Here is a 15,107-nt window from a genome sequence, read left to right as displayed (position 1 = left end):
TAAGATGATTCTATTGGAAAAGCAAAAAAAAATCTTTGATAAGCCAAATATGATATTATTTACAAAAAATTTTCAAGACAATTTTAATACTGGATCTATGTCGAATATCCTTCTTTTAAAAAATATAAGGGTCTAGTTTCTGCGATCGTACAGTATCAAACATTTAAAAATCTCTCTCTCTCTCTCTCTCTCTCTCTCTCTATATATATATATATATATATATATATATATATATATATATATATATATAATTTTATACCATTTTAAAAACAATATCAACATCTATTACTTTCCGTTTTAACGGGGTAGGGTAAAGTTAAAACAAGTCACTTTAATTTGGCCCCGAAGTATCTAATGAAGAAAGAAAATGAACTGAATGAAAATAGCACAATGTTATTACATGCAGGTGTAATTGCTTTGTAAATAAACTTATGTTAAAAATAATTCAAAAGGACTCATTATTCAAGTTCAACGGTAGTATTTCGAACGTGAAATCTGAACAGAACCAAACATCCCATCCATATTAAAACTTATTACAAGGAGTAGACATAACAAATAAAGCAGACCCCCAAATCTTTGTTGATACTGATGTGTGATCTATTGGTATGATCAGACCTGTTTGTTAAAAGTGCAATTTTGCTGCCTGCAAATCTTTCCGGAACACTCCGACGTACAGTTTAGACACTTTGGTAACAGCCATTCACAAAATTCAAAATGGCCACAAAACATGGGGCTGTGTTATTTCACGTGATTTTGATCCGGCAATAATGTATACATATCGCCCAAAGGACCCGTCAACCAACGATAGCACAAGAGACGCGTGAAATATTATTAAATGTCGAAAATGTACACCGATATATTGCGGACAGGCTTTTCTGTAAACGTTTCCCACGGTTTTATTACCGACAGATAATCTGTTAGTGTCAACACAGATTTGGGGTCTTGATTATCTGCCTATTTTAAGCAGTTTCTATGAATGGTAGTATCTTTGGACTAGATCGACACGAAAAAAGATCCAAATCTTATGGTGTAAACACACACACACACACACATGAAATGGAGAAGAAATAAAAATGTTTTGTATAAATGAATCATGGAGGAAGCTGTGGCAATCTCGTCTGTAGCGCTTACCTTGCATTGTGGCAAATATTGAATAGCGTTGAATAATGTAAAGTATTGTGCATCGAGGAAATTTAAATCAACCGTGAGTACGGCTTACACGGCAGGCATTAGCCGCAATCAGCAGCCCCATACTCCAAACAGTAGTTTGGAACAGAGAGAAAAATATATTTGTGTTTCAATGATTTTCAAAAAGAAATGATAATAAAATGAGTTAATGAAGTTACAGAAACGTGATTGTGTTTGTGAGTATCGACTAATTATTACAGCAATCCAAACTCGTATGCTATTTTATAAAGATCGCATTTTACAAGCAGGTGTAGAAACTCATAAAATACATTTCGCTCGTAACTAAATGTCAACAATTATCAGCAGAAAATACAATTTGCTCATAATTAAAAATCAACATTTGTCAGCACAAAATACATTTCACTCGTATCTAAATGTCATCAATTTAGATGGGGGGGGGGGAGCTGCTGAACAGACAAAATATTATTTCAATATTGGATGCGTTGCGCAGATGTTCACACGATCGCCATGGAACAGTTCAATGGGACATGTTCTCACTAAGACTGAGCGAACGAAAAAACTATAAATAGCGAATCAGGCTTACGAAGAATTAATTCGTTGCTCCACTCAGAATAGCTCTGTCTTTTCCTTGCAGGTAAGAATCGTCTGCGTTCGCAAACTTCTTTGAAGAATGTGTACCTTTTAATATTTGAGACTTTAACGGTAAAGTTCATATTTTCCAACATTTTTGTGAGTTCTTTATATTATAATATAATGGAATGTTTAATTGTATTTGTGGTTTGTATTACTGGAAAAGATGAATTCGCTACCAACTTCATGTTTAGATTTAATTTGCAAATAAAAGATTCTTTCAATATTATTGAGTAATGTTTAGTAACCTATTCCAAATTAGTATCCTATTTTAGCACTATACATTTATTCAAAATTATTGTTGCATTATTCGCAACTATTGAATTTTATACTCGTTGGAAATCATGCAGTTAATCAAGATTTAACTATCTATATTGCATTCTAAAGGTTACCAATCAATATATACAATGAAGTTGGTAAGCATGATGGGAAAATGTAAGTTTATATGTATTTCGTGAATTCTTAATATAAAGGCTTTATAAATGTATCTTTAGAAGTTAGCATTATTTATATATCAATAAAAATTCGTTTCTCCAGTCAGAACAGATCTGTCTTTTCCTTACAGCGATTCCGTACCTCATTGCCCAAGATGTAGTCGTATCTTCACGGTTATTGGTGACACCCTTGTTAGAGAGCTTGAATTCTCTCTCTCTCTCTCTCTCTCTCTCTCTCTTTCTTTCTCTCTCTCTCTCTCTAACCATAGGCAAATACATTTCTTAACTTATGAGTAATTCCTTCTCATAGCAAGAGATGAGAAGAAGGTTATGATGCAAACCATATGATAACAGTTGGTGGAGAATCCGGGTTATTTTTGAGCTGGTGTTTCTAAATGGTATAAGGAAGTACTATCTCTCCGTCTCAAATTACAAACCAGGAAAACCTAATTTGAGCGATTATTTTTTTTCTTGGGGGCTGTTTTGGGTTTCTTTTTATTTTGTTTGTTTGTTTTTGTCGCATTTCACCAGCGATACCTGGCGTGGAAAACGAGAACACCTTACTATACATTTCTTGAGGGTTCAATTAAGTTAGGACTGTTTATACTTCCTACGTCACAACAAGTTACTCATTGCAGTTTCCATTTCCAAGCAAAGCAAAATAAGTCTGTGTCGTCAAAAGCAGACGTTTAGAGCTACATTTGATTTCTAGATTTTCGACATGCATGAAACATGAATAACATTTCGCAGTTGCAATTGGTAAGTGGAACATCATTACAAGACCGATAAACTCCCTCAACAGAGAAAGATAATGCTAGCTTTTAGTTCTTCCACAGTATAATAATAATAATAATAATAATAATAATAATAATATAAACCACATTTGTTATATATGTCAAAATGGCCAAAGCGCAGGCACCAGCTGTGCCGGAGAGTTTATGAATACGATGGGAAATATTTGTGCTAGCATTCAAGCTATTTGGCGTCGTTTATTCTACATAAAGACATGAAATAGATAAGTCTATCGGATTTGATATTTCTAAAAAACAAACTGCTATGGATTTATTAAAAAAATATAGCGAATCAAGTCATGACTACTTATAATAAATGCTTAATATGAAAATAATGTTAATAATATAAGATAATGTTATAACCATTGCTATGGTGACCATCACACAAACTATACTTATTCACATATTCTGTTTCTCTGTCTGATCAACCCCCTTTTCAATTTACTTTAATAGATGCATCTTATAGGCGTCAATAACTGTGTCTGTAGCGTCATTCGTGCACCTGTAGAAGTGCTTAAATGGCATTCAGTTTTTTTCACCGTACGAAGGTCCAGATAACATCTTTAACAAAACCCCGTTCGAGAACTGGTTAAGACACCATCTTTAAGTTCTAGGCAAACCGCAGAATGGAATCTCATAGTGATTATAAACCTAAACCAAAATATACTTACATAATATACGCAATGTGTTTTGGGATTTTTCTCGTATCATCATGGAAATTACAAGTTTCATGCTCACGATTGCATTTTGGAGGGAAAAGACAACCTAAATCTTGCAAATTCAACTAAACACAACCAATGATTTCATATGATAATGGATTTTTTGTTGGAAAATGCAAAATCATTGTTACATATTACGCAGACATGCAATTAATACTTAACAAATGAAAGAATTGGAAATTCCGCGTTCTTAAACATTTTTGATAAACATTATATTCAAGTTACATCAGTAAAATATAAATTATCGTTTTATGTTCATATTATTTATTTAGAACAAAAAGAAATTCATTTGTGACATTTCCCTTATTATTCTGACTGCAATACAGGACTGAAAAGAATTCGAACTTACCCTGTAGAATATTGGTTAAATGTATTCGGATGGAATTCGAATATTGGATTGATGTTTAAAAAAATCTTTCAAATCTACATTGTTTGTCTAATTTGGTGTTTATTGACATTCAACCCCACCCTGTTAAGCTGTATTGAAAACACTGTGAAGTCCTTCATCTGTATGTGCGTAAGAATATGTAATGTTGTCAAGATTATAACATGGCGCTGGACCAGCAGACAAATAGTTTCAAAGTGGACATATCCTCAACATTTTCTCCTCAATATCAGTATGTGACGTTTTGACTTACAGAAAAGTTTACGATATAGTTTACGATATAATAGATATTATTCTCCGTAGTCAACATATGATCAATACAAAAAAATACAAAAATTACTTGCCTGCCAAGTCAAAGCTGCAATTAGCAAACAGCTTGCCAGACTTCCTATATACCGGAACATTTTTTGCACTCAAGAAAAATCAAAAGACCATCCCTGCCGCTTTCTTCGATGCCAAGCGGGTACAATGTGCAAATGTGTTGTCCTACGCAGCTCTTAATAACCGGTGGGAAGGTAAATGTACTACCCGGATATGGCAACTATTTAAGATATTCAAGTTAATGTGGCGGGCTCCAGTTTCGTAAATCAGCTCTTATTGTTTACTAATTTATGATTTGGATATATTTGTGAACTAGGTGTGTCGATCTTGTGTTGTTCTTGAAATTGATGTCAGGCATGTACCACAGTTGCTCTGCACTATGTTGATAGTGAAATAGCTATAGTAGACTAGGAAGAATAGCTAGCCTCTCATAGCAGTAAACACCTGGGTTCAAGGCAAGTAGAATATCTCTAAAACGGCTTGGATGACAACTATTTTCAGCTGCATCAGCCTGTTCAGTACACACTGTTTTGCAGAAATGTCGTCTAGGAAAAGGGCTTTTCTTTGCATTGTGAGCATCACATGGTGTCACAAATGACCCTCGGTCGTGAAAATTGCAAGTATAAATTTGGAGTTGGGGTGCATCAACTTCTTCTGCTATGAACTTCTACTGACTTCTCTGGAGAAGCGGATACTATTTTTATGCTTTGTTTTAATATAGGTATCGAGAAATATGGACTTTATTTTTTTACCTCACTTATGTAAAAAAAAATTAATGATTTATTTTATACATGTTTGGTGATTGCGGCTTTAAATTTGTGCATAAAAACGGGCCCCTGCCCCCTAAACAACAGTTTATATTAACACGAAACATAATGAGTCTAAATATGTGCAAAATTCCTACATCTTCCAGCAATATTGTGCAAAATATTCTATTTTTTGGAGGTGGTGTTTATAAATGGTGTTGGTAATAAGTATAGTCAAAAGTTGTGTTATGACGGGCTCTATATTATCGCGGCAAACAGGATTTCCAGAGCAATTTTGCACACGTTACGCCTAGCGGCTGTTTACCTTGGTAAAGTTGCAGAAAATAGGTTACGCAGATCGGTTAGAACACAATTTCACTAAAATGTCAACATTTTTTGGCAAGTATACTTTGAGAAACTCGGAAACGCACTATCTGTTAAGGTGCATGCAATTTCATGGATCACTATATACAAAAGTACTATCGAAGTTTTAATATCTACATCGGTCTTGAGTACTAAATATACTAAATGTGTCGTCGGCACTTTAATAATTACAGGTTATATACCAGTGGTGACATACAAGCCATATCAAGGCTGCGCATGAAATTAGATATCTGATATCGGATATGGATATACAAAGGCAAATGTGCAGTACCTTACAGCAGACTATGCAGTGTCTTGTAGAAAAAAAAGATCGAAGTGAACGACCATTGAGTGATTGCTGGTTTTATGGGTTTATGTGCAGGTGGCCAGATTTAAAACAGAAGCTATCTATCATGCGAGCAAAATGTGCTTCAAGATATGTACTAAATCGCTATTATAAGGAGATATCAACCATCCTTACAGTCAACAATTTAAGAGAAAGGCCAGATAGTTTATTTAATATTGATGAAACTGGAATCAATACTGAGCATTCATCTCCAAGAGTTGTATGTGGCAAGGATATTCAGGCACAAGCAGTGGCGTCAGCAAGATCACAACATGTAACCATCATTGGGTGTGGCAATGTGCTTGGAAACCACATCCCACCATACTTTGTCTTCCCTGGGAAGAAGTGGAATACTCAGTCGTTAGACGGTGCTCTTCCAGTTGTTCGTGAGATGTCAGATAGTGGTTGGTCAAACTCAACCATATTTCATAATTACATCACCAAACACTTTGCAACGCATATTGGAATAACTGATGGAAATAACACAGCCCACCCTCATATTGTATGATGGTCATAAATCACATATATCTTTAACACTTCTAGACTGGCAAATAAAAACAATGTCATTCTTTTTGTCCTGCCACCTCATACAAGCAATATCACCCAGCCTCTGGACATTGGTAGTTTTGGACCCTTCAAATCAATGTACAACAGTGAATGTCAGCTATTCCTGCAGAAGAACCCAGGACAGCAAGTAACAAGATATGACATTTCAAAACTTATTTGCAAACCTTACTTGAAGGCAATGTCTCCTGAAAATTTATTTTCTGTTTTTGGTAAATCGGGAATTTATCCATTCTCAAATAACAAATTTTTTGGATTCCCAGTTAGCATCATCAAATATTTGCCATGTGGAGAATGTTGCCAGTGACGGTGAAGAACAAATTACAGAAACTCAGGATTACCATAAAGATGTTGTTATGAATGCCAAAAACATCAGAGAAAGATGAAGACATACATGATTTCTTTAAAAGAGAAAAATTATAAAAATTGCCCAAAAGCCAAAAAAAATATTATTTTTTTTTTACACCGTTACTTACTGGTAGCCTAGCAAAGAAGAAGAATATCAACATCATGCAACACTCATCAGCTTCAAAACCTTACAAAGAAGCACCAATTGTTGTAGACAATTCCACAAGTTTCACTGTCAGGAAATCATCTGTCTCAACTGTGAAGTTAGCAAGTACAGAAATAATGAATATCAGAATAGTACCTACTTTCTCAAAGAAATCTTGTACTACAGCCAATTTTTTTCGGAAACATCACCTATGATTAGAATCCCTTCTTCTCCTCAACCTGGTCCTTCTGCATATTATGTAGATGATGATGATGAAAACATATTTGAGGACAGTCACGACAGCTTATCTGTATCAGAGGATGAATCTTCAAATTGTTGTGTATGTCAGCCACCTGCACTTAGGGATTGTGTTAATCTTGTGATTGTTAAATGGGCACAGTGTGACAATTGCCGACATTTGACACACCTTTAATTTTGTTGTGCAACATTAGTTGTTAGGCGACATAGTTCATTTCTTTGCCCACAGTGCATTTAAAATGTATAGATATTTAATTTTTTATACAATTTATTGCGTTTTTATTCATGGATTTCAAGTTTAATTACATTTGTGTATTCCATTTAATCACTGGATCCTTTTATTTATGTGGAATATTCAGCCAATACAAGTGTGGACATTCATTCTTATAGGTAAGATCAAATTTACGTTTATTATAATACGTGCGTGCTACCATACCCAAGTTATGCAAATACCGCGATAATATAGTTGTTCCCTCATGGTAATTTAATCTGGGTCATCAACTATATTTGATTTTGTATACATTTCCGGGCTTCGATTGACAAAGGATTTTTATAGGAGTAGTTTAAGGGAAAGTCACAGAAACTTCACAAAATGTAACTATGCAGTAACAACAAAACGGTTTTAATATATACCGATAACAACATTATGTACCGCGATAATACAGCGTTCCGGGCTATAAGGAAGTATTACCTCTCCGTCTTAAATTACAAACCAGGGCAACCTAATTTGATCGAATTATTTGAATCAATTCAAACATGGGTCATATAAGCATAGGTATAATGCTGTACTTAAAGACCTTATTGACTGATAGACAGAAAAATGGTTTAGTCTGAAAGTAAATTAATATACAGCATGCTTTAGTGTGGATTAATGTACAGTATGCATGAGTGTGGATTAGTGTACAAAATGCATAAGTGGATTAAGACATTGTATATATGGGTTTAGATTAATATATATTATGCATGAGTGTGGATTAATGAACAGTATGCATGAGTGGATTAAGACATTTTATATATGAGTGTAGATTAATATATAATATGCATAAGTGTGTATTAATGTACACTATGCTTGAGTGGATTAATGCATTGTATATATGAGTGTTGATTAATGTACGGTAAACATGACTTGTTAATATACAATATGCATAAGTGGATTAAGATATTGTATATATGGGTTTAGATTAATATACAATACGCATTAGTTTGGATTAATGTACAGTATGCATGAGTGCATTAAGACATTGCATATATGATTGTAGATGAATATACATTATTCATTTGTGTGGATTAATGTACAGTATACATAAATGTGGATTAATGTACATTATGCATGAATGGATTAATGCATTGTATATATGAGTGTTGATTAATGTACGGTAAACATGATTTGTTAATATACAGTATGCATGAATGTGGATTAATGTACAGTATGCATGAGCTTAGATTACTATTCATAAGTGGGTTAATAGGCGGTACGCATGAGTGTGTAGTAATATATTAGTGTCCGCAGTGCTAAAAAATATCCAGAAGCCCGACGCCCAGGGCCCGTCTAATTTTCGTTTGGGCCCGTCTTGTATTCCACGTGAGGTAGCCGTCGGGCTCGTCGAAAAAAAATAGTTTGCCTCAGGAAACTTTGATCGCGCTTATGAAATGAGTAAGTGTACTTTCAAGATGTTGACATAAATGCCATAACACGGCGCAATTTAAATCATATTACCACTGTCCTACGTGAAACTGTGATCTGATTTTGATCAAATGGAAGCTTCGTTAAAATATTATTTTGTACTCCCAAACCCCGATGACACGGTCGTGTTTTGAGAAAACACAATTTTCTGTAATCTTAATAAAAAAAAGAAGAAAAAAAAAACAAAAAAATGAAAAAAACAACAAGGAAAATACTAAGAAAATCTTTCATTCTATAGCCGCTACATTATGTCTGTGTTAATGGTAATCTGTAATGATTGGAACTGATATAAAACCATCCCTTGGGCAGTTTAAATAGAGCCAATTAAAGGAAATGAGGTCGGATATAAAATCAAAGTTTGACATCAACTGGCTGACAATAGCTGAGATGTGTTGAAGGTTGCAGTGGATAAACAAATTGTGCTAATTTGCATAGGTAGGATGAGGAAGTGGAACAGTCCATTATAGGTAAATCAAGGTAGATGAGTTTACAAGTTATTACATATTATTGCTCTGAATCAGAATGTTTAAGTCGTTATGCATTATATTTTTGACATGTTTGTGAAAAGCGGCGATGTTTCAGCAGCAGGGAGGGTGAACGGGCCATCAATAGAAGAGTCTATTTTTGAAAAAAAAAAGCTTCCTAAGAAAAGTAAAAATACAAGGTCAATAACGTCAAACTGAAGCCTCTAACCGACCAAGATTTTCTCTAATTGGGTTAGCTCATTTTGAAACTTTATCTTTGCGCTCGTATTTTCAAATTTGTATGTGTGTTTTGTTTACCCACCCGGACACTCATTGTTGGTCGTCAACCTCCCTACTGCTGTAGTGCGTGAGTAATTAAATCATCATTATATCAATAATGCAATCTCACACATCTAAACTAGCTCGACAGCGACTAGAGGCAATTAAGAAATATCTCCCTGTTCGTGATTCTGCCAAGCAACAGCTTCAAGAGCGTCAATAGTCGCAGGTGGAATTTGCAGAAGATGCAGAACAATTATTTAACCCGGTTACAAAGGCTACCGTGGGTCTTCTTCCCACGTTGGAGCAAGACGCTAAAGCAACAGGAAAATAGCAGAAAGAACTATAAAAACAAAAAGATTTTAAGAAAACTGGAAGTGGTATTTGTACAGGTATCAGGAGAAGTGGCCTTATCACTCCATGGCTCAATAACGTCATTGCAGATGTTGAACGACTATAAATCCTCATTGGTGGAAGACGAGCCGGTAATAATTTCCAAGAAATCACTAATGAAGCAGCTGCTACTCGTCAACGATTATTTATTACAGGCGGTATCATGGAGATTAATGCTTATCGGTCTCTCATCGATGAAATCGTTGATGATTACCACAGTGATTGAGGGTACGCAATTAGATCAATGACAATAAAATAAGATGATCATACATAATGCTCAGCGTGGACCTGTAATGGTCAAGTCTATAAATTCACGATTATTAACCTATAAAGCGATCAACGGTGATAGACTTGGTGATGTTGTTCAGGGTCTATTCAGAAGGATAGCCCCAAAAGCAATACCGGTTGCAAAACAAATATGGCTATAGAAAGATCGCTGTTATACTCGCTGACAAAACAAAATGCTACTTGAAGGATTTGGTGGACGAATGAGATTTATTGACGCCCAAGTGGAAAACATGTAATTAAATTGTTCATATAATGTCATATCATCATATTAGTGTTACTCTGGTAGATTAAAGATCTTCAATCGAAATCAGCAAATAAATGCGGAACAATAATAACACTAAAAAAAAAATAGATCACAGGTGGTCCAAATAAACAATCACTGACTGAACGCAAACTCAAGCACTTCAATGTCTCCAAACAATCAGAGATTGGCGCACGACTTAATCTTTCTGCGGGCGCTATTAAAGACGAAGTCAAGACGGGCGGTATCTTTCCATTTCTTATAGTTATACCAGAGTTAATAGCTGCTGAATCCACAGCTGTTGCAAAACCAACCGCATATGGTGCTCTTAGAACTGCTGCTGTGATGGCACTAAAGAAAGCAACAGGTCATGGAATAAAGACTTTTAAAAAAGGGAAAGGGTATAAGACTGCTCGGGCCCACCCCATTCGTGGAAAAGAAACGGTTTAAGACTTCCCGGGACACTTCGTTAGATGCATAGCGTCTCCTTCCTAAGTCCAATTTTGATTGAATTGATGCTGCTAAGCGATTAAATATAAAAACTTTCAGAGGTGTTTTTATTCGTAACGAATTACCAAAACAACCAAACCGTGTCGAAACCGATATCGTTGACGAGTATACAGTAAAAGTAAAAGAATATCGCAAACGTGTAGTTGTCGATGACATAATTGTGTATTCGGCGTCCACAATAACAATGACATCATCAGCAGTTATAACAACTTGTGTTTCAGCTGCAAGATCGATTGATGGTGTTCCTAATATTATCGCAAAAAATATATACGTGCACAAATACAAAATTTCATGAGGATACAATATAGTTGCGGAGCTATCTTACTCCAAATTATCTTAGTTGATATCAACCGGTCTTAGCGATGGAAGAATATCATATACTGAGTTCACAGAAATGATTCAGATTTATAAAGAGGCAACGACTGTGTCAAAATCTATGTCCGATTTAAAAACTCGGATTTAGAATCCTGATTTAAAATTAAGGGTTGTAAATAACTTTGTCATCTCTAGAATTACTGCAACAGATCGTCGCTATAAAACTCCTTCAAAAACCACGATGATATCAGCAAGCTCAACCAATCCTGAGTTTAGCGTCAACTTTCCAACTTCAATTCCAGCGAAAGAAATAGAAATAGCACAATTACTGTTGTATCACAGTTGACCAAATATTAGGTCAAATTCATTCGGTGGATTGCCAGCAAATAATTTTCTGGCCTTGACGTACCAAAATAAACACGACGGGACTCGCGATTGGCAAGTTATTAATATTGTCACAGGTAATTATCTGATCGAACAAATCAATCATGAATTCTAGAGCACAATCAAATCTAAAGAATCTAAGCTAGCTATCACTATTCATACACCAGCATTATCAGCTGCTATAGAAATAAACTCGCTAGATTATGATGTAGATATTTGTCAGTTATTAATCCGAACAGTTTTAAGATGGCCAGAGATACCACCTGTTTATCAAGGATCGTTAGAACCTCAATGTGCCGACTTTATCGCAGATAAGGAAATATTTCTGAAACTTCCAGAATATCGAGAAAGAGAACTATGCGTATCTCCTTGTATTATAATTGGATTTTATGCTCGTTATGGTGAAACAGTTTATAAACTAGGGAGAAATATATATGAATATGACAATGATAGACCATTCATCGACGAAACATGTATCAAATCAATTTCCGCCGATATTAAACATGAGTACGCACGTGTATTTGATGACCTCCGATCTTTATTTTCCAGTTTCACACAACACTAAAATAATGACGTAAAACAAGAGATTATTGAAACGAGACATCTAAATCAGGTTAAATCAGATCTTAAGTATATTAGGAAATCTATCGTTGAAACAGTGATTCGCTACGCTAATGGTGAATTCGTTGATCGTCATACAAAAACCCATACAGCAATCCTTAAACATTTATTTCTTAATCATTATAAAATAACTGAAACAGAATTACTAACATTGATATTACCAGGATTTAACAGCGAAGAACTAAAGAAAACTGTTAAAGATATTGTAAAGTGTCGAATTTTGAATAAGTATTGGACCTTAAAGTTGAATGCAATAAGCATTACATTTTTAATCCCATTTAAGCCAGAAAAGTCTTTGTGAAGGGTCACTTCGACCTTTCTTCTTTCCTCCCCCATGTCAGTTTAAACTTGAAAGGCTAGCATCTACGACCCATTGAGATTTTACCTGGGCATTGCAACGCTGTCCTGAGAAAGTAAGTATTTGAGTTACCAACCATTACCACCTGATAGTAACCCATGTCAAATTATCATTTTCGTAGGGAAGTTGCTATACACCGTAGCCCAGGGATTAGCTGTCCACAATTGGACGAAACAAATGATCATCTTGGAATTTTTTTTAGGAACCGCTGCGTACGACTGGGCAGAGTAAATTAAGGCGTACATTTTGGAAGTATTGTGAATTTAAAGTGATTCATTATTCTGAACATTCCTGAGAGAGGATAATTTTGGCTCCTAGGAAGTCTAAAAGGAATAGCGCTTTAACGAAAGACAGGTTTAAGTGTTAGGACGCACAATTTCTGAAAGGGAACAGCAATATCGTGCGCAATTTTAGTTTTTCACGTTATTTTCTATTTTTGATTGTTTGTTTATGCAAATGTGTTTGATATGACTAGCATCCATATTATGTATCGTTTATTCAATTTCATGGAAATCTGCCGATGCTAGATTTGTTAAGCAATGTATCCATTCGATTCTACAGTTACTAGTTTATTGATAGAATTGACAGATTGCATCCGTTTCCAATTTTCATATGTGTATGATTTAATACGGTTATAGGAAATAATTTCCTTTGTCTGTTAGGATGATACTGATTATCGTGAGTTAACAATAATCGCATGTTTTTATCTGATTTTGTAATGTTTCAATAATCTTGTATGTTCGGGACTGCTGTGAGCTAGAAGTTTGTGAATTTTACTCAGTAGTAATCTAGCATGTAGTAGCGTAGGTAAAGAAATACGGGATAGTTAGATATACCGCTAACGTATTAATTTATGTGTGATGATCTCTCGAATTAGGTCAGAATTTATGCAGTGTTTGGATAGCTAGTTATGCTTCTGAGTAACGTAAGTGAGTGAATTTTATGTACATATAGGAAGTGACACGTATAGAGATTATGGGGTAATTTTGTCCTTTAAGGAAACAGTTTTTTGGGAGAGACAATGCAGTCCGAAGACGGAAGTCGGAAGTCCGGAAATTGATGACGTGTTCAGAATAAAAGACTAGAAAGTCCAGAAGGAAATGAAGCGTTCAAAATAGAAAGACTAGAGAGAATACAAGGGTCAAGAAAAGAAGGAGACGAAATCAGTTGTGGACATTGCACTCTTTTCAACACTCGTTATTATGATCAAATAAATCTAAAGTAGACACTGCTATTAAATTATGTTGACATAACTTGGGTTGAATTGGAGTTGCCGCTGTTAATTGCTATTGATTACATTTTGTTATTTTTCTTGTCTAAGTTGGCTCATATCGCATTATTTCTTCCTAAGAGCCTTGCTCAGTTCTCTGTTGATGTTCTATCTATCCACTCACACCAGGGTATAAAATCGAGAGAGGTCATCCCCTAGATAACGCCAACCAAATCCAATTAACCACTTTTTAATGAAAAACTGCGAACTATTTTCCACCGTCGACATTCAGAAATTATTATGGAGTTATCTACGGGGAAAGTCGTACAAATGATTATTATACTGAGTAAATTATAAATGTTGTAAACTAAAGCGTGGATTTATTTCCTTTTCCATATATATAAGAATGGCACATATATTTCTGTCGAGTTAACTGCCACATAGGTAGTTAAATTACTGACTATAACAATTACGATAAGACAAAAAAAATCATCGCGTTAGTCACAATATTACGCAGAAATATGCGGATCAACTCCTTCAGAATTCTTGCTGTGTGTAATACTGAAATGCTATTTTTTGTTTGTATGTCCTTGAAAATGTTGACTTGTTTATACTGTTTGCGACAAAATGCCTTCTGCATATGTCGATAGAAATAGTATTTCTTCGCCGGTCTCTACATTTGTAGATACAACTGCTCTGGCGCTCTTATCATTACAGCCAGTATTTCCAAATTTGATATTTTCACTCTGTCTAATAGCTCGTCAATTGCCCAAGGAATTATCATTCGGATCTAAATTAATATGGTCGATCACAAAACCTTTTTCGATTAGTCCATGAAAACATTCATTTTGTGATCGTAATATCGTTTCAGCGCTCTATCTTGTTTACCACCATGTTGCACACACAACTGCGTTTCACTTCTAGCACCAACACCACCTTCAAACACGGTTTTGGTCCTAGACCCCCCCCCCCTTCGCACGCTTTGTGGGTGTAGTCCACAGAATTCACTTACATTCCTTGCTTGAATCATTGTATATATATATATATATATATATATATATATATATATATATATATATATATATATATATATATATATATATAAAATTATACTTCAATATATATTTGTCTTAATTTTAATATGGAGGAGTTTGAGGGATT

General features: G+C 34.9%; 1 pseudogene across 1 annotated transcript; it reads left to right on the top strand.

The window, feature by feature from the left end:
• Window positions 1–2,945: 2,945 nt before the first annotated feature.
• Window positions 2,946–14,287, top strand: LOC149806283 (uncharacterized; annotated as a pseudogene). The gene is made up of 3 exons (XR_016414728.1): window positions 2,946–2,972; window positions 5,786–7,589; window positions 13,735–14,287. The product of XR_016414728.1 is annotated as an uncharacterized LOC149806283 (transcript).
• The last annotated feature ends 820 nt before the right edge of the window (window positions 14,288–15,107 follow it).

The sequence above is a fragment of the Sinohyriopsis cumingii genome, chromosome 2 (genome assembly GCF_028554795.1).
Source record: "Sinohyriopsis cumingii isolate HCF-2022 chromosome 2, ASM2855479v2, whole genome shotgun sequence".
NCBI classification, from domain to species: Eukaryota; Metazoa; Mollusca; class Bivalvia; order Unionida; family Unionidae; genus Sinohyriopsis; species Sinohyriopsis cumingii.
This window is presented reverse-complemented; position numbering and strand designations above follow the sequence as displayed.